The sequence below is a fragment of the Monomorium pharaonis genome, chromosome 3, assembly GCF_013373865.1.
Source record: "Monomorium pharaonis isolate MP-MQ-018 chromosome 3, ASM1337386v2, whole genome shotgun sequence".
NCBI lineage: Eukaryota > Metazoa > Arthropoda > Insecta > Hymenoptera > Formicidae > Monomorium > Monomorium pharaonis.
This window is the reverse complement of record NC_050469.1, coordinates 20163564-20185220: the sequence shown is the minus strand read 5'-3', so window position 1 is coordinate 20185220 and position 21657 is coordinate 20163564. Positions and strand designations below refer to the sequence as shown.

The 21657-nt window shown below is 38.4% G+C and overlaps 2 long non-coding RNA genes across 2 annotated transcripts in view; one reads left to right on the top strand and one right to left on the bottom strand.

The window, feature by feature from the left end:
* Positions 1–21657, top strand: part of LOC105830123 — a 90461-nt gene that overhangs the window by 50772 nt on the left and 18032 nt on the right. The window contains exon 5 of the long non-coding RNA XR_004962558.1: positions 7240–9204. This is a non-coding gene — a long non-coding RNA (retinal homeobox protein Rax). Of the gene's footprint in view, positions 1–7239 lie in introns of the transcript that reaches the window.
* Positions 4874–7242, bottom strand: LOC114254653. Its single transcript, XR_003625956.1, has 2 exons — positions 6077–7242; positions 4874–5474 (listed from the first exon to the last, which is right to left on the bottom strand). It is a non-coding gene; the product is annotated as an uncharacterized LOC114254653 (long non-coding RNA).

The following is a 21657-nucleotide window of genomic DNA, read 5'->3' as shown; positions in this document are numbered from 1 at the left end:
ACCTGTTAATGGACGATCATCTTTTATACGTCACGGGGAATGTGTTTGGGAATGCATGTTGATGCGCAGTAATTCACTTTCGTACGTGTTAATATTGGCAGCTCAACGACGGAGAGAAATGCCCTAGACTAATGTACAGATAAATCTTGGCTGTTCTATTAAAGTGGTATACGCATTTAGCATTCGATCTTGCCACCGACAAATTCTATTATACGGCGCAAATAGCGCGTTCATTCTAGATGACAAACTAAGTAATATTAGAGACTTAAAACGCCACAAAAAAAAACTCACGCCCGCGTGCTCTGCGGCGTCTTGTAATGCCAATATAATTATATGGCGTAATATAAGAACGAAAATGATATAATATCCCACCACATAACATTATATCAAATATTTTGCTGCGTATATAATAAATCATAGACGCGCATTAGCGAAATTCCTCGCGCGTAATGTCTCCTTTTTCAAGTTGTAGCCGCGGAAATCGCGACGAGTTAACATGGATGATGCGCCGCCATGGTAACGATCATCAACATTATCATCATTATCGCTCCTTCTCTTGTCCCATTTCGCTTCATCCCGTCTAGTAGGAACATCACACGTTGTTCGCGGTCACGGCTACTGAGCGGTAAGAAATTGATCAAATTTAAAAATCTAATATTTTCTAATGTTATTAGATCGATATTTATAAGAATGGACCATTACGAAATTAATAAACATATATTATACATATAGTAAACGTAGCATATAGTACAATAGGATAATAAAATAAAAATAAATTATATTCTTAAAACGGATTAACTTGAATAATTTTATATATAAAAAATATATTTTACATACTTTATATAAAAAACTGTTTACTGTCAAAATATTATAATTACAAAATGTAAAATAATCTTTTTCTTTCACCAAATTTATTAAATTTATAAAACATACAGTCTACGGAAATCGAATAAAATGGCTGGTCTCGTGAAATTATGGTTCCAAGCGCTGTAATCAAATGCACATTACCAGAATATCCTCTCCACGTCGCGTGCCTATAACCTTCTCCATTCTACCCTATGTTCCTGTAACGCAACTCGCATATGGTAAATACGTACAGGTATTACTTGAGTACCGCTTTTATATGTCTGTCTACGATACGACGCGAACTGGTGTCGTATACCAATAGGTAATAACGTGTCTACGGTATATAAATCTTAGCGTGCAAGTCAGCTATCACTGTTATGTGTGTAAATTCGATCAAATTTTTAAAAATTAATTATACGTATTTGCCAAAAATATTTAAAAAGTTATAATCCATTATTTGAAGACATCTTAAGAGATAAGTCGCAAAAAGAATTATATAATTTTATTTACAAATGCCACTGAAAATATTATAATTTAATAGATTGATTAGATAATACTGATATCAAAATGCTGAATATTTTCTCCTAAGCACCGGTTTCATATGTCTATCCACAATACGGCGTGTTTCATTGAATTGGCGCCATATACCAATACACGATAACGTGTCTACAGTACATAAATTGTTGCACGCGAAGTAGCCATTATCATCGTGAACTTAGATCAGACGTGAAGCGTCGAAAGAAACGTGATAAAATATTTTCAGCGAAGAATGGAAAAGGTTACATGCTATAAAATCGTTGAGTGTTCTAGATATATCGAGCACAAAACGTATGATGTTGCTACATTTAGAAGATCTAAGACAGATTTAAATTTTTTCAAATATTTCTTATTTTTTACATAAAACTAATTTCTTTCGATACAGGAAGAAACGGTACAAATTTTGTTTGTTCTTTTTACTTTGTTTGTTAAAATTTCGAAAAAGAAAATGTTAACTGCTCGAAAACTATCATATAAAATTTTTTAAAAAGCTTTAAAAAATTTCTGTTTTTGTCTATATTTACATATATCATTATTACCATGATATATCTTTAGAATTAACTAAAATTCAGTATATATTGCTAAATATAAAACAAAATGTCTTTGCTGAGTAGTCATTATATACCGTATTTGGGACCAACGCATTTTCCGAATTATAAGGGTTGATTATAAAAACAAAACTAGATGTTGTTGAAGCGCGGTGGGGTACGATCGCGTGGAAAGTTAGGCTGTAATTATTTCACGCAGGAAAAGATTCGGCCAATCCGGCGATTTCGCGATTAATTTTGCTATCCCCCTTAGAAATTATTCTGATGATGTGCTTCGTAACTTAGACTTATGGAGCACCTTTTCTTTATGCTGCTACTTAACAATGTGCAAGTATAATGAGAACTGTTATTAAGCTGCCTTGTAATATTTTCTACATATTTAATAAGCAATTTTATTATGCAGCGTACTGTAAAAGTATTTATAAAACGGTTTATCGACGATAACGTATCTTAACGTAAATTAGACTAATAATTATGTTCAATTTCAATACACAGAGCACGCACAAAGGATTGATTAAAGATAAGAATTGTTTCTTCTCCCTTTTCCCTCCTATTTCTTCCTCTGACGGAATAAGATTCACAAGCATTGCTTGCATTCTTTCTTTCTTCAAATACTGCCTATCAGCTAACAACACAACGGCGTGCTCGAACAACAAATAACAGGTTAGCCATCGCGATATGAAATATGATTACTCCGGTTCGGCGTACGGATCGCATTGGTCAGCCGCGTTGGAGTTTTCAGCGTGTCGGTTTGTCAGGGCGTGCCGGTGTCCATGGATGGATCGGTAACACGTTCAGAATTTTCAACCGTGTCGCGCATCCAGCGACAGACAGAAACAGAGAGAAAGAGAGAAAGAGAGGAAGACAGAGAGAGAGAGAGAGAGAGAGAGAGAGAGAGAGAAGGAGAAAAAGGCCAGCAGAGGAACGGAGAAAGAGGACGAACGTGAGAGGGTGCGAGATGAAGCAAAAGAGAGAGGGTGTGAGTGTGTGTGAGACAGAGGGAGAGTAGAGAAGTGATACGAGCAGGCATCGTGCGCACAGCACACGGAGTGTACACACAGCACGAACTTGTTCGGGTTGGGATAGAATAGGATAGGTGGGGCCGTTATTAATCTGGTGTCGAGTTGAGCACAAAGTTATATAGGAGCTCAGGAAATGAAACACGAGAAACCTCCCTCTCCGCCTCCCGCGGCCTTTCCCCTCTCCCCCTTCCCTCCTCCGTCCATGTCCACCTACTTCACCACTCTCCTATCTCCTCCTCTTTCCAACACCATCCGAGGAGAGTCGCCGCGTCCCCCTTTCTGTCCCTGCAGTCCCTACGTCCAACTTTGAATGTATTACCGGACCGCCACTAACCCTCTCCATCCCTTCCAGTCTCCGGTCAGATGGAGATATAACGATCACCGGCACATGAGCCATGGGCCCGCGGAGACATGCATATTTATGTCGCCTGCCTGTATTCTAAGGCCGCCGGTGACACTCGGCTTGTCCTTCCTGAACTCTTCCGCCGCGCGCAAACAATGGTAGTTGTGCAACTGTCGCGGTCAATGTGCTCGAGACAGATCCAGAAGCAGTTACTTTAGATCGAGGATTAATGTTCAATGTGTTATCGACTGTTATAACGCATAAAGATCCTCTTTTGCGACAAGTTTTTCTTGAAATCGAAACTACAACACGTGGCACGTAAAGAAACCATCTCAAACGATAAGACTAGTTGAAAATGATAAGTAACGAAGTAACGATCGAGCAATTAGTTTATAAACAAAGAAACAAGAAGCTCAACGCTCTTAATTAATTTACTACTTTACCCCTAATTGCGGATAATAAAAGATTAACAGAGAGACCGCGCGTCCAAGCAAAAAGTCATGAAATATGAATGTGTGGGTTGTCACCCAGCTTTCAAGAGTTCTTTTGATAGGCGACTACGCGCAGGGTAGAGCAATGAAATTAATCGGTTTTACACCGGCGTGGCGAGGGGGTTGGACTTGGAAATGTTGTTGGCAGCCAGGGCCTCGGCCGCGGGCGGAGAAAAAGCGTGAGGGGTGTCCATGATTAAAATCGCATCAGACCGTCCTTGATGCACGAAATACCCGCGTTACCGCGTCGCTGTGCCTCTTGAGTAGCCAGCGTGATCGGTGTACGTGTCCGTCTATGTGTACCACACCATCAAGTACGTGAGCGTTATCTTCCGTTGCTTTCGTCCTCCCTGTCCGCCTTATTTCCAGTCGACTCCGTGCCAGCCGTCACAAAAACACGAAGCTTCGTTTGCCGCTGATGGGCTTATAATTGCGGAAACGTTGCTTACTATGGCTGCTACGGTGGTGGCATGAGCGCGACTTACATGTCGTCTATTTTGTCTCCCAGACTGGATTGTCATCTCCTCTTTTTATGGACACGTGTAATGTTAGCGAGACCGACGATACGCCTAATATCGATAAAGACTTTGTCCATTTCGAGTAATTTTCGCGCTTCCGAGGAAAGCGCTTTTTAATGTCCGAACGATCGTCTGAAATTTAATGCATGGGGGTTAGTTGAGCAGCGATCGTGACTCCAGCAGCAGTCGATCGCGCTTTTTCCCCAGGGGTGGCAAGAAAGGCAAAGGCGGGAGTGAAAGGCGCGTGTTCGGAGATCGAAAGAAGGAGAACGGGAAAGGAACAGAGTGAAGACAAATGCGAGGGCCATCAGAGCACCAAGCCATTTCTGCCTCATTGTGGACTCCATTTGCGACTCTTAGATTGTCGGTGAAATATCTCGCCGCGGTGATGGAAAAATCGCTAACGTAGGGAACTGGCAAAATAAAACTAGCGGCATTTCTCACTAGTACGAACGAACTTCGAGTGCCTGCTATCCGGCGCGGTAAGAAGAGTATCGTTGCAAAAACTAAAAAACGATAGAGTAGCCCGACAACTTAACCGAAGAAAGTCTGAACGAAACTTTAGAGATGTTGATAACTTCATGTGTATTTGCCTTATACATGAGAAATGTTCTGTTATTGCCTTTTATTTTCGATTTTACAAACGCAGTCCTTTTTCTTGACTTTAATTTATTATTTTTTAATCAATTTTGGATACATATTTCACACATTATTGGTAAAATTGTATATAAAAACGATATTTCGTTAGAATTTTGATTGCATCCATATTATCTAAATAAGTAATTACATAGCATCTAAAATATATAACTTTTAACGATAATTTGTTTTAAAACACGCGTTATAAAGTTTCGAATACGAGAAGAAGCCGAAGAAAGTACCGGTAATAGATGACAACGTAGAAAGAAGCAAGCGGCATCTCTACTAGCACGATATAAAGAGACTTTTTTCACCTGGTGATGGATCGCTCGTGGCCGAACTGGTGTAACAGAAAGAAGAGAGGAAGAAATCACAAGCGAACGAAGGTTCCCTATGGGGATGTGGTGGCGTCATTAGGCTGGTCCGAGCGAGCTAATGCACCATCCGTCGGATTTCGCCGGAGGCCTTTGGAAAAACCGAGTGAGGTCAGCATGTAAGTCCAGCATGAAGAACGATGAGCGCGTAAATGGCGTCTGTAAAAGTTGCCAGACTTAGAGATTCCTACGATGACTCCGTATTGAAAGGAATTCTCAATTTCAGAACGTAAGATTCAAATAAAAATGAGCTTATCGTATAGCTATGTAGATGTAAAACAATAATAATTATAAATACTCAAACATGTAGATATTGTAGATAAAGCGAACTTTGCGATTGTTTTACAAATATTTTTAGTTTTACATTGAAATTTATTCTTATTTGTGTACTTTTACGCTTTTGTATGTAAAAGAATACAAATCTGTGATAAGGCTTAGGAAAAGTAGAATATTTTTCCCATTGATACAAGCGCGTGACGGCAAGATTTCAATGCATGTGTGGGTGCGTACGGGTTGTTTTTGGACGTTTTTCTTCGACAATAGAGAGATAAGTTGATACCACGCGTTATTCGCGAAGAAGAAGACAGCGGGTGATTGGAAAAGAAAGGAGGGAAAAGGTGGTCAGCAAACGGGGTTGCGTAGGGGGCTAAACGCCGAAGGGAGAAGGAAAGTGTAATCCCAAACGATCAGCGTGCGGCAGATTCGGCCTTAATGAGCTCCCGCAATGATAAATGATACCGTGGGCCGCGCCTCTCTCTTACCGCGTTTATCCACCAGTCAGAATAGGGTGTATCCATGTACGGGGTACAGGTCGGCGTACTGCACGGTTCCTCTGCGCCTGTACCAACGTACGATGGCATCCATCCTACCAGCGAGTAGCTCCGATCTCTCGTTCCACCGCGCCGCGTGAAGCCTTCATCTCCGCCTACGATTCCTCAAACTCGGCCCCGAGATTGACCACGGAGGAATTCAAAATGGCAACTTTAGGCTCGGCCGGACCTACCTCGTATGAGTGACAACTATCCATCCCTCGCTCTTGGACGTTTCAATTGGATGTTCTTCGGGCACTTGAGACGATAAATCTGCACAGAAATCACTTTTAAATAAGTCTATTAAGAAGTGCTTTTATGATTTAAGGGTTGTTTTAGAATTGTATCTTTTAGGCTAACGCAAAATATATTCTTGAATAAAAAAAGTTATATAATTATTAAACATTTACGTTTTAATATTTAAAGTATTTTTTAGAACAATTTTTATCAAGTTTTAATTTCATATTTATAAATTTAAAAAAAAAATGCATTATCGAGTTAAATTAAAGTTATATGATAAAGTATTATATTTTTCCACGTGAAAGATATTACATTTACTTGTCATTCCTTGAACGTCATTCATCATGTAAGGCTCATCCTTTTCCCGAAGGTCGAAGCGCTTGTAGCTATTAATAGTCCACTTCCAAACTGACAACGAGTGATCCATTTTCAAGACATTTCAATTTTCAGGTGGGTCTTTGGTCAGTCGGGAGACAAAGATAGAGATCAATTGTATTCACTCCTTTAAAATTACTCACTTCGAACGCACTACGAATTTTTGAAAAGATACAAAACCCTCGTCAAATCTTACCTGGATGACTCATAATCTGATGAGAGTTAGTAAAGTGAGCAATTTTTTGTCTGTTTTCAGAATTCTTTCAAAATGTCATATTAAAAAAAGAAAGTATCGATCAATTTTCATTATCAAATTTACTATCCTAGGTTATGACATTTTTTTTTCAATTTTATAATACATTTGTCTAAAAATATAATTTACAGATTTGATAATAATCGATAGTCATTACGGTTGTGTTTGTTTGACGATGCATTAATTATCCATTAGAATCCTGATATACTATTTAGATCGTCATTATAACGCTCTTCTTATTTCGCAGAACAGCAGTCTGCGGATCAACTTGGCGCAGCTGCCGTCGACGACTAGCTGACAGGTGATTTCGTCTCGGTGAAAGAAGGTGATTGCCTCATTACAGCAACTAACTATAAGCAGGTAATAATCTCACAACTTTGTTGTTTTCTTTTTACTACTCGCGCAATAATTATATACAAGCAGTAAAGTAAGTGAGTTGTCAAGTATATAAAACTGGAGCGGTTGAAGGCTGAAATTTTTCTTTATCGAGAAAAACAATCTTATATTGATTATAGCTTCTCACAATTTATGCACTTGTTATTTATGAAGTCGTATTACGTCTACGTGTCGCATTGTTATTATTATTGCGCACTGTCTAATTAACGGCTATTTATCGTTACCGACTGTAAGATTTTCTGCACCAATGTCTAATCTCACGACAAAAATATGAAAATTTGATTTATTTCATAATAATAAAAGATCCTGTATTATTGGCGAATATGTTAAACATTATATCTAAATATTGTTCTTTAAATTAAAAAAATAAGCAAACAAAAAGTGTGGGTATATCAAGAAGCGTCACGGTGAACGGTGTGCCGATACGCGAGTCACGGTGACGATTCCTAACACTTTGCCATCGCTACGGTAGAAAAGGCGAGCGCAATTTCCGGCGCATCGTCTTCCACCGCAACAACGTACAAAGAGCGGGGAATCTTTTCGTTTCTGTGAATGCCGTGCATTAATCAAGCGCCGCGGGCGCCTGACGTCTTAATCTGCTTAATCCTCGGTGGCCTACGCAACATCCTGCACGCCCACGATTCTATGTATGTACTAAACGCCAGGTACGTCCACGATGCGGCCTTTGTCAGGACGTAAGGTTCTTGTCGTGAGATCGGTTGTAACAACGTGCGCATGTAACGGGATTCCGCGGTGAATACAAAGTTGCATGGCAGATGAATAATCGGCGCGATATCGATATTCGCGTGGAATGGAACGGCCGAGTGTACGGCGAGAGGAGAGTATTCATTGCTGGATGGCGAAGAACAGTTATCCCCCGTGCGGATTCGAGAAATGATTAAAAATATGCGTGCAAACGCACTTTCTCGATCTTCGCGGTAATGAGTTTGACTGTCCCTATGTCCGTGAGATTAATATGTTAAGTAAAAATAAATTTTGTACGTGTGTGCGTGCGATCGGTTGTTGTATATTAATGTCTATATGTTCGGCGAAACTTGACCCGACATGCTGTTCATAAAAGGCTTGTTTACGAGACAAGTATGTGAATGAGTAAATCCTAATAAATGGATTGCCTTAATTGTGACATATTAAAGAATGTAAATATGGATTTTTAATTAAAGGCTTTTTTTTAACGAGAACTGTCGCTGTAATGAGGATTATTCAGTAATCGGATGGATAAAAAGAAAAAAGGGATAAGGAGGAAGGCCACGAAAGATCGAACGCGGCCTAATCTTACACACGACCGACATCGTTTCGTGGGTGTCGTGCTTTCACTTCAAGGCAGTTTGACTGCAGAAGGCGATTGGTTCTCGCAGGGCTCCTCCCAGAAGCCATTAGGAGCCGAAACGGAGAAACAGCATTAATTTTAAAACCAATCCTGAAAGAGAAATCGGGCATTGGTTATCATTCGTGCGAGTCCACGATGAGGAGAAAATCTTCCAAAAGAAGAGCCGCCTTAATTGCTCGATCGTTTTATCTCTCACCTTTCGGAAACAAGCTATTCACTTGAGTCAAGAAATTAGATCGACTCTAATTTCCAAAATTAGATTATCTCATTGATTGCATCGTTTGAACACGCGTAGATAAAAAACGTGTCCTTACGAAAAAAAATTGATTTTTCATACCTTTACTACATGAACGGAAAAATCAAATAAAACATCAAATACCTCTATAGAAATTATGTGATTGTGCATTAATTATTGAAAATGTTATTTCAATGTTTGTCTTTAAAGAAAGGAATTATCTTGAAAAAAAAGAAACACTATTATTAGATATATAATAAAATATAATAACGTAACATTGAGGTAAAAGTTTTTCATGGATTTTATCGATTCGTTAACACCTGTGCGCATCCAGCTAGTTACCCACTTTAATAACCGGTAAGGTCGATCGTGAAATATTAAGGAGCAACGAAGAAAATCGATGATAGAGGAAAAGGAAGCGTATAGTCGAGTACAAGAGAGATGAGGAGGGATAAGGAACAGAGACGTGGAATAAGAAGAGAGTAAGGTTTAGGTAGCTACTCTCGGGTTGAAACGGAGGGAGCCGCCTTGTGTTTGTGCTCTCGCCGGGGAGCACAAAGAGAAATGGCGAGGTATTTATCAGTGCTCACCCCCTCTATACCCTTTTGTCCCCTTTTCCATCGGCCCTCCGTTTCTCTCTACCGATCTTGCCATCCTCGTCCGTCTCTCCTACTATTACCTTGCTTCCATTCTATATCCAAATCCATTCGCTCGGCTGCCAAACCCCTCTTTCCTCTCTTCCGTAAGCTCTCTGATGCCCTTTCGCGCACCACATATATGAGTACTCCATCTTCTCCTACAGAGGACTTTGACAGCTGTCTAATTCACGTTTCGCATACGGTTACCTGGGTATGCGAATTTCCTCGTGTATTTCCCACCCGCGGCCGGCTTTCAGGCATTTCGATCTACCACACAAGAAAGGTTACAAACTTATTTTTGAAACAAAAACTTTTCGACATATTTTGATTGAATTTTACTCCCGTGGCAGAGCAATCGTACAATGTATATGACATACCCATTTCAGATGTCGCATAGAAGCGAATTTGTATAAAGCAGCAATTTTAATTTAATAAATTTTAATTTAATAAATTTTAATTTGATAAATTATCCATCTGCCTTACATTTTCTTTTTTTTATTAAAAGAAATTTAAGATATTTATAATTTTGAGACAAGATTTAAGAGAAAATTATAATTGGCTTGTGATTTTATTTAATTTAAAAGAAGACAACTGCTAACATTATTATCAAAATAAAAAATCTAATTGTCAAAGCGGCTATAGATCACTATCGGTTACAATCTCTCTTACTGGAAAAGATATTTCGGTAGCAGGCCTCTTCATAGGTGACCCGAGATGAATACAGTTCACCCAAATCCATGAGGCGAATCGAAGTAGTATCCAATCAAAACGACGTGGGTAATATACCGTGAAATCTATATTTGCTCTGTAAGAAATAGGGCACTTTCAAATACCTGGTGGAGGTAAAAAATGTTCCCCGCTATAGATTATATTCTGATACCCTACATCGACAGTTTTGATTCGTCACAAGTTAACAAATAAAAGGTGGAACAATGGTAGAAAAGAGAGCCAGTATTTTTAAAGTCCCCCTTTTTAAGGGGTAGTTCGCTAAATCGACTTTGCCGTTCTGCTGTAATTTCTTATCCTTCCCGCATTGAAAGCTCCCAGCTTTCTTATGGCGTTCGCCACCCTACTTCACTCGAAATTCTCTTCAACCCCTGGTCCGACCTTTGCCAATGAGAGGTCTTATCGGTTTCGATTATTGTTTGTTATCAGCATTTAAACATTTATGGTTCTCGGGCTTTGTTGCAAATGTTCCGAAATAAATTGTAAGCCATTGAGCTTTAGAAAGCACGAGGTATTGTCTGTTCGCCGCAAGTACTACAATTATTTAATACTGCATTATAGAATGTCTATTTCATAAATAGAATTTGTAGAATTTTTTGCAACTTATGCACACAAGTTATTCTTATATAAGGTATCTAATAAGTCGAATAAGACCTACGCAATTTACTTTATTTTTTACTAAAACATAAAATAATGTATACTTAATAAAGCTTGCTGCGAATTTTTAATAAAAATAACATATATTTACACGCGTCACACGTTTTTGTTGCACGAAACGGATGCGTTGCTGTTGGTTCCAATTCCGCAGCCTCTCTTTACTTACTTCCTATAACACTTTCTTTAAGCATATACTGTAAGCATGAAGCAGTTTTTAAGTGGTGAATTCCAAAGTGAGCTTTATTTTGCGTCGGGCCTCGTTGGCTCAAGTACCTTATAAAACGATTTAATTTGTGCACTTATGTGAAGAAGAAAGATAAGTTTAAGTACGTAATAAATCTCTGTTGAATAATCTAAAAAAATTATAACATATATTAAAACATACCTTATAGTCAATCTTACTGCCTCAAAAATCCAAACAGAATTATAAAATTGCGTGTTTGCATGGCGCTTATTTGCAGCGACATTAGCGGGACCATGCGCGAGTCAAAACATTACACAAAGTTTTTGGGAAGAGGTGGAGAAGACTAATAATCTCGAAATAATGTAAGCATAATAAATGGCCGGGCATTAGCGAAGCGCTCGGCAGCCGGCTCATATTTTCGGTGGCGCTGGGTTTGACGTAACATTACTCCAAAGTGCGTTACATATTACTACCATATATATGTATTTGTATTTTCGCTCGTGTAAGCTACGCAACATGTTCTTCCAACAAGTCGCTCTAACATGATATTACATTTTGTTTCCCGTTTTCTTCAGTGACCCCCCACTAATATATATTTTCCAATCGGAAAAATGTAAAGATAAACCTTTTCCGGCATGTGCGACACACACACACACACACACACACACACACACACACACAACTTGATCATATTATACAAAAATAAAACAACTAGTAATAAATTTATTTAGAATAAATTCTTTATGATCAATTCTTAATCCATAAACAATATAGACTTAACCACATTATTTGAGAACCATTAGAATATGTTGAGTATTTATTTATACCTCTTTGTATAAAAATGTATTTAGCGCAAGAACGTCATTAATATAGTGGCATTGAGTTAATCATTGTTAACCATACTTGCGCACGTTTCAATGCAGCTTTTTGTGATGCACCCGTCACATACAGTTACCTTTAAAATTTACTTAATTGTCCATAATTAATGTGCCTGTAATCAGTTAATAATTATGCACTCTTAACGAATTATACAAGCAGGAAATTATTTCTAGGTGCGCGAGTAATTATGCTAGGAATTTCTACGCCTTAATTGATTCGCGGAACTGCAGGAGCGCTCAGGGTTTATATACCATATCGCGGAATCAAGCATTAAAAATTATTACTTGGATTGATTACTTCCGGGTTGTTACAAAACACAGATTTTTTTTGCCGCGTCCTCCATTCTCTCCCCCCCTCTACATTACAATCTTTTTATTTTATAAAGGAAGTGCGAAAAAGAGAGCTGTTTAATTCAAAAATGATCACTTTCTTACACAAGTCCTTCTTTACACAACTCTTTTTACTGTGCCTTTTATTACATTGACCAATGTAAAATTCATTAGTAATTAAATTCTAAAATCAAATAATAAAAATAAACGTTTCCTGTCTTATTTCACTTAGGTTTTTGTTCAAAGATTTTATATAAAAAGAGCCATATACCGGGCGTTCTCGAAGAAACAGAAGAGGGGGGAGAAAAAGTAAAAAGGATTAAGGCTTTCTCGTGAAGTCGCGTTTGCATTACGCACGCGACTTCTTCGGCACGGTCGGAACGGAGGAAGGCGGCCGAAGGAAAATAAGGATGAGGAGAAGGTGGAAGAGGAAGGGAAGGCAACGGGGCACGCAGTCAACGACTACAGAGACTATCCGAGGTGCTGGTTGACAGCAACAAATGCCTCGGTGCAGGCAAGACGGGGAGCTCGCGCCCGGGACGCCGGTTGCAGGACCGGCTTGAGATATTACCAGGCAGATGCGGTCGCGCGCTGATCAAAGAAACGCTCCTCACTGAGAGAGATTAAATGGATGCTGGTGCGCGCCGGCAACCACCGCACTGTGGCTACAAATAATAAGTCGGGGGAAGAAGAAGAAGAAGAAGAGGAGACTGCGCATCGCTCGCGCGCGCGGCACGGCTCGGCTCGGTCCGCTCGGGCCCTAACTCGGACTTGATGCATTCCCATCTTGCGGAGCGTTGCTCCTGTTGCCGACTCCGGCTACAGTAACTCTCACCCACGTCACGTCATAACATCATTATGATTCGCGATTGGTCAGGAACGAATGATTCCGGCATCATTCCAGCCTTCGCGCGACATGTTGCGAGACAAGCCAATGTATCTCCCCGAGACGCCGGATTTCAAAGGCACGTGTAAGTCGCGACTTCTTACATATTCTCGCGATACCTCATCTCCGAGAGGAAGCTTAAGGTTACTCCGGTACACGCGAGGCAAAACGCTTGTTCCTAGTCTAGTGCAACATGTAATCATTTTTCACGTTAAAGACGTCGATTTCATTTGGTTAAACTTGTATTTTAACGTTCGTTATTCTTAGAATACCTTTGATCCCCGAAATGGAATCTTTTACACGTGATTCCGATCGATTTGGAAAAACGCGTGGGCGTAAGCGGCTCTCCTTCGAGCGAATCGAAACACGGATACGCCTCGAGAATACCTTCGTAGCCGAAGCTATATTCTCCCGCTTAAAATTCAATTAATTTGGCCGCGATGATTATCTAGTAGAATAATGAGAGTGCATCTCAACAAGTATTATCACCGTCGGATCTCCCTGACATTCCCCTTATTTAAGAGATAACGATAGCTGTTCTCTACAGTCACTCTCCTTGAATGGTGTTGTCATTCGTCGCTTACTCCCTACACCGATGTCTGAGTTTCTAGAGGGTCTCTAGATGCCAAGTAAACTAGCCAATGAGAGAGACCCTCTCGTGGTACTTCTCGCTTTCTTCCTCCTACACCGCAATTTCTCCTACGCTGCGCTACGCCTCTCTTTCTCTCCCTCCCGTTCTCCGTCTCTTTCCCTCGTACCACGCGCTGCATTTCTCGCGTTGAGATATGACTGCCACATTATCACCTGATTATGTTATCACTTTGCATCGCCCGTTCTTTTACCGCACCGGCTGAAGGTACCGTCCATCACGGCCATAAAGATTTGCTACTCGTAAACGTAGATCGGAACACAGTTTTAAATATCTGAAGAATATTAATTATACGCTTTATATTCTTACCTGTTCCATTCCGCAATCGAGAACAATGCTGATTTATAATAACTCCATTACCGCGCGACGTGCACCCGATAAAACAATGGAGCTTTAATCAAATCAAATCGCAGTAACCGCAGGACGATGAGAGGGAAAATTTCTCAAACGCTATAATATTATTCCGTCAATCTTTCGCTTTATTCGCCATTATTAAAATTCGTGAAATTTAACACTTTGAACGCGCGACGGATATCCTGGAGGTTAACGCGGAATAAGCATAGGCGGTAACTGGATCCGGTATAGTGTCGGGCAGACAGTTCAGGCGGGCATGGTACCGCTGCGGGACCATCAGGTCGCCCACAGCTCATCGCCGAGCGATCACATCTCATCGCCTCGCACCATCGCGGACTATTACAAACAGAGCTCCCTTTTGCACCTCGCCCTCTCGCTCCGCCGTACCCAATTCCGCCGTGCCCTCTTTCTCCGTCGCACCACGACTTGTTCGGGTCTGTGTTTCAACCCCATCGCGATTCCACCTCCGGTCCGACGTATCACTGGCGCTCTATCAACATATCCGACCGCTTAGCACCTACTTCCCAGGAGTGCGATACCGCTCGTAACTCATTTGAATTACACATTTCCCTCAGTCCTGCGAAATAATACGTACGAGGATCCGCATCAGCCCGCGAGAATGCAAATGGTATCAGCCCGCGCGAACTGAACTGAGCGCTCTCGCGTCCCACTTGTAATCACCGATCGTGAATCCGCGCAATTTTAACCGGGCCCAAGCGACGATACCGCATGTTTGGATTTGATTCGACTCCACGGAAAGAGTCGCACGGTATGACAAGCTGTGATCAAGTTTTAATTAAATCGACGTTGAATATTTTACATTGATTCCGTTGAAAATTAATGCGCTAATACGCATTTACATTCTACTTCTAGTAATATGTATCTGATAATAGATTTGGCTGAAATAAACAAGATTAATAACACATATTTATTAAAATTTTTCAAAAGACTATATTATAATATTTAAAAATATCCAACGTAGATTTGTACATTTTAACTGTTTTATTAAATAAAAGTTGTCTATACATATAACGGCATATGATTACAGATACTTTTATACGAAGAAATTTATGCAATTAGAAATATCCATGTAACGTTACTTTGCAACATTATGTTTTGATGCGTACATCTAATGAAAGATATGTACAGTAATGTAAAATTCTCAAGAAGATTGCGCATTTGACTGACATGTTCCGCATAGTAGAAGAAGTACTGATCATTAACGTAGCAAGTGGAAGCTGGCACATTAGAGATTCTAAGAATCTACGGGGGAAACTTTGTACTCCCAAGAGTATTGGTAACGTCGCTCGATCAAGAAACAGAACCGCGAAGGATATGTGAAAAGTGGTTTCTCGAGATTCTGCTGTCTACGGCTCCCTGGCGCCTCGCTTTGCTAATCGTGGCCCATTAAAACGCCCTTCTTCCGCTCCTGAAACCATGAGTTTACCGCCGCTTCCCCGCAAATTTTCTCGCCTTAATCTTGGTTGTAATGTCCTAACTTTCTAAACCTCAAAGACCAAGCGAACTTTCCCGGCTCGCAATAATGGGAGAATCGGACAAGAAAGGTGCTCTCATTTCTTGCAATAGTTCATGGTTATTGGTTCCTTGCTGTATATCTAATTGTTCGGTAATCTTCTTCCAGAATCTTAATCATCGATTCCAAAGAAGATACATTAGCAATGTAGATCTCGCAAATGTACAATTAAAATGGAATAAATCCGCTTCAAAGTAATATGAATAATGTTGTAAAGTATTATACAATTATTTGTTTTACAGGTTTTAATTATAATTGGAAAATGATAACACAAAACACAATCAATAACATTTGAATTGTCATTAAAACTTCGTTGCTAAGATGTTCGAGTGTTCCTGAGAATATTTAAAAACTTTGACCGTTACGACGAAAACATTATACGTAAAACTATTGGAACAGAGTTTCTTCCTTAATTCCAAAGTTTCACATCCAAGAATTTTGGCCATCATCGAGCGGCGTTAAGCCGCATAATTCGATGAAATAAAGCGAGATCGGCAACGGGAGAAGCTTACTTGCAATGAGGACCAATTTCCGACGGCAAGAATTTCCCTAATTATTATTGACCATTAAAGCGATGAGCGTTATTATTTTAACGTCCGTGTCTGCCGACCGGCCCCGGCTAATTTGCCTCCGTGAAATCGATTGTACCGCGTGCGTTTGCACGTTCATAAATAATCAGAGCGTGCTTATGAGATGAAAGATCGGGCAGCCACGCTAGCGTCAGACATTATAATAAATTCGCTCTTTCGCGGCTCTCTAACGAATATTAATTAAATAGACATCAACTATAACCGATTATATTGAACCAAACTCGATTCCGTCGAATGAAACTACGAGATTCCTCGTATCATACAATTCGCTCGACTTGCAATGAAGATTAAGCATCCCTTACGCTATATGTTCCCTCTCTTTTGTATTTCTTCTTTACGGTAACAATAAAAGTTATGTATAATATTTCTTTTATTTATTCGAACACGTCATCTTATGGTAAAAAATGATTAATGATCTCTCTTAAACATGTGTTCAATCTAACGTGTTGGGTTGTCAACGAACAATCCGATAAATACGTATACACAAAGATGCCGTATATCGATCGTTATCAAACGCTCGTGTAATCCTATGACTCTCATTAACCACCCACCGATATACAATCTGTGACAATGTTTTACCAGCCACGGGACATGCTGAAACGTTTGATAGCAGTTTCACGCTATGCCCGACAGATGGCCATCGATTAGGCCATCGTCGTTTCAACCCTCTAAGCTACGTCCTCGTAACGGACCATTCTCCTCTGGCCTGTCTTGTGGGTCTCAATTGGACGTGCGCTGGATGAATTACCGACGCGGCGCAAAGATGAGGGGATAAACCTCATGGCTGCTCATCTAAATAAACATGTACCACATTACGCCTCCTCTATCCTCCCATTACTGTCAGAGAGAAGTGCTTTTTTTTCGATCCAACTTGTTCTTACACAATGATGGCATTTCGGATCCGCAAGCACCACACACACATATATCATCACGTACATACAGCATTTCGTATGTGTGAAGTGTGCTTCCGGACTCAAAATCCCATCACTGCTTTTACATCTTATCCGTACTTGTGTCTGTAATCATTTTATAGCTGCGTATATCTTGCGCCAATATTAAAATATCGTAATAATATATTTAGAATAATAACACTGTATAATAAAAAAAAGAAGACATTGTAACTTATTTCTTTGCATAAATATTCATATTTTCTTAGAATTTATTTATACTGTTTCTTGAACATCTTCGTAAGACCATTATTTCGGTATTATAATCTCCAGTACTATATTCAACGTTAAAAAATTCAAATGTTTGCATTTGACAAAACAGTTGCTGAGTAACGTAGTATTATTTCGAATTTCATTTTAGTGCTATGAAGATCATGTTTGAGTTTGTTTGAAGGTTATTTCGAAGATAATAAGCCTTCGATGTTGATTAAATACTCTCTGATATTATCGTAATCTTATGTGGAGAGAAAACATACGCTTTGAAGAATACATTTCAGTAAATGTATATACCGGTTACATGCTTTGTCGATATTCTACTTTATTTTTTAATACGACACAAAGAAATATTATTTTCTCACGCATTAAATATTCAGATAGTTGGTCTCAGATTGGTGGAAGAATACGACGGCGAATTTCTTTGAAGATCCACCGAAAGCCAAAGACTTTAACTCCTCCCCCAAGGCGCTAGACCGCATGATTGCCGTAATTTTGACTCATTACAATTACGCTAATGCCCAGCTATCAATTAGCGAAGGCTAAAGAGGTTCGCATTAAATATAATAGATAATATCGTCGTCGTTGCGAATCGTTCGTTGGTTCGTTCGTTTGTTATGCCTGGGGTCAGCGCGGGAATGAACGATGATAGTAGCGATGATGATTGCTATGAATTAAGTTTCCACGGTAAATCTTAATAACTAAATTATATATGTTTACAAGCGGCAGATGTTCCATTTTACAGTAATTAGGAAAATATTTTTTATCTAAATATCTGCATCATTAGCTTGTAAAGAGATAGATATACGAATATTTTTATTATGTTTTATTATTTAACGTAATACGTTAAATAAAATAATGTTATATGTATATATGTAAAATTGATTATATATATATATATATATATATATATATATATATAAACTATTAATTGCATTATTCTGAGATTTAAATAACTTGAATCTTAATTAGTTTGTCACGTATATAACGGATATGCTATTTATTTTTACTTGAAATAAATTATTTAAATGGCAATAATAATAAAGAAGAAAAAAACAATTATTCTTTTCATTCACAAACTAATTAAATTAATATTCAATGTTGGAACGTAAATAACGGAATTCCAGGGCTGCACAAGCCATTAATTCTCGGTACGTATGAATGACGGGCGAGTATCAGAAGATGTTCTTTTTACACAGTTGGAAGATAAACGGAGAGAGGGTTCAACGTTTCAAAGCACGTGCTATAATTCCATTCGGGCGAAGATCTCGCCGAGTGTAGCAGCATATGCGGGGATGAACTTGATTTTTCTTGACTTGCCCGCATCTTTTTACGCCTTCGCATGTGCAATCCTTAAATTTTATCTTTCAAAATCCGGGCTTCGGCGCTGTTATGTCATACAAAACAATGAATTTTTTTTTTTTCAAGGCTTAAATTTTTTCTCAGTCTTGTAGTATTGATGAACTTGTCGTTTTAAATGGATGCTGTATCCACAATCATTTATTCACATAAATGCCTTAGATGACGTTAATTCAGGTACTAAACGTTATTCCTTTGCGTTCTATCATCGACTCATATTTTGATGATTTATAGCCTCGCGTATGTGACGCAATACCCTCTCTTGAACCCATAAGTGCACGTTTAAACGATAAATCTTGGCAGTCAGGGTAGAAGGCCCTTTTCAGGTCTCCAGGTACGGTGCAGATTCGTGTCACTTGCTTATCGATACCTTCTCAAATATATTCTGTCGAATGATATTAAATTTATGAAATATGCGATATTTACTATTCGTTATATTTGTTAAATCTAGTAACATCTATGTGTTTCAGGCTAACAGAAATCATAAATTAAGTTAAAAGGAAATAATTGCTTAAATATCTTTATCTTTTTAAAATTATGTTTAATACACTTAACTATTTACACATATTCGTTTAATATATTAATACGGAAGATGCTTCTTATCGCGAAAATATTAATTTTATGGTTATTATCTGTTAATTGGTAATTAGCGTCAATGCAGTAATTGTAATAAATATGTGGCTTATAAGTACTGGAATATAAATCAAATGTAATAGTTATATCGTTAAAATTATATTATGCAATAAGCTGTAAATCTCTTTTATGATCTAAATAATAAGAACAAAAATTTATATTATTTTTTAAATATATAAAACAGTTTATATTAAGACATAATTCTGTTTAAATGTAAAACATAATATTGAAAAGAGTTAAAAATTAAATTTTACTGTAATATTACTAAGTTATATTATTATCAATTTAATAACTATAAATAATACCATTACATTGCGCTAATTTTACAAGAATTTTATCTTACGACGTAAAGTGCAATATTATTATAGGTACATAATTTTGACTCTTATTTTTATGTTTATCCGAATTTTTAAATTTGTTTCAAGAAAAAATTTATTTTATAAAAATATTTAATTTACACAATCTGTTTATTATAATATAGTCCCAATTACACCTCTCTTGTATAAATATAATTTGGCTTTTTCCACTGACAAAGCTTGCGGAGTACAGACGTGCTTTCTAACATGTCTCTCGAAACAATACTGATCTTTCGTTTGTGAATTTAACTCGATAGACATTCAATGTATTTATTGTAATTTACATAAGATTCACTTGAAAAGGGCCAGAAAGCGTCTGGCCGAAACGTTATGAGTTTTTTTGTACTAATAAATTATTGTCGGATTAGTCATTATCTACGAGTTCTCTTAAGTATAATTTGTACATAATAATATGTACATTTGTCACTATGTGTAAACAAGATATAAAGATATTTTATGTAATTTTCTTCAGAGATAAAACGTACGGTGTCAATCGCGCGACATATTTTTCGTCTGGCATACTCGTTCGATGATACCACGATTTGACTTCAAGCATCCTGTGTAGGTAGGTATAGATTTTGCCGGGCAAGATTTCCAGTCAGCTCGAAGTCAGGATTGACGCCAGTCGGAGCGATTTATCAGAATAATGCACACGCCATTACCCTCGTGTCCCCACCTTAACCGAGATCTTGATTTCGCGCGAAGTTCCATGTAAGGCTACGGTTTTCTTTACTTACTCCCTCGTAACTTTCAATCTACGAGCTGCAATATTATTGCAGATCGTCTCTCGCGACAAAATGTAAAAAATGTGTCTCACATATTTATGTGGTTTTGCCGAGATCCGTAAAGTAATGCTGCTGTCGTAGTTAAAAGATTAAGATGATAGAAAATACGCGTAACTGCTGAGATTTATGATGATATTTGATTCAACTCAAGCAATTAATTCGAAAATATTTGTGCGGACCGGTCATCTTGCATTTCTTTCGTTTCCTAGTTACATCTTTCAATTCGTTGACATTTTCGTAATTAAGTACTCTAATTGTTATTAATGCAATTTCAAATTGGTAATTCTATTACACTGAAAAAGAAAGTAATATATTCAATAAAGTATATATTACTTTCTTTTAATATATTCAATAAGGTATGTAGTTGCGGGCTGCCAACTACAGATATACTCTATACAATAATATATGCTATTGCAGTATCAACATTGTACTTGCATTAATAGCAAATATTATTGTATTGAGTACTTTATGTAGTTGGCAGCCCGCAATCACATATGTTATTGGCTACATTACTTTTTTTCTTCTGTGTACATTTATCACATATTGAAGTCTCTCTGGTTTACGCTGGATTACTCTCTGTACATAAGTGTTGAAATCCAAACGCTTGAAGCAGCCAAACGAATGGGGACGTTGTCGTGAACATGGCTACCGTGTATTTGTTTGGTCATTCCATCGACCGGATCATATTAATCTACCGCTAATGAGCGGTCCTGATCAGTAGTAGAGATGCATAGGTTTTATCTCCAAGATACAGAAAACGCCCTCATTATGAGGCAGCCTCGAGTGTGCCTCGTGGTCGGCTTAATATTTAACGCGTCTCGAATCGTTCCATCACCGCTGATATTTCTCCAATCCGGAGACGGGGAGGATTAGATCGTATTTGTAAACAGGTTTTAAAAGTCAGCTGTAAGTTACGTACCAAAAGCAAGCTTCCTGCCAGTTGCAAATAATTCAAGAGAAATCATAT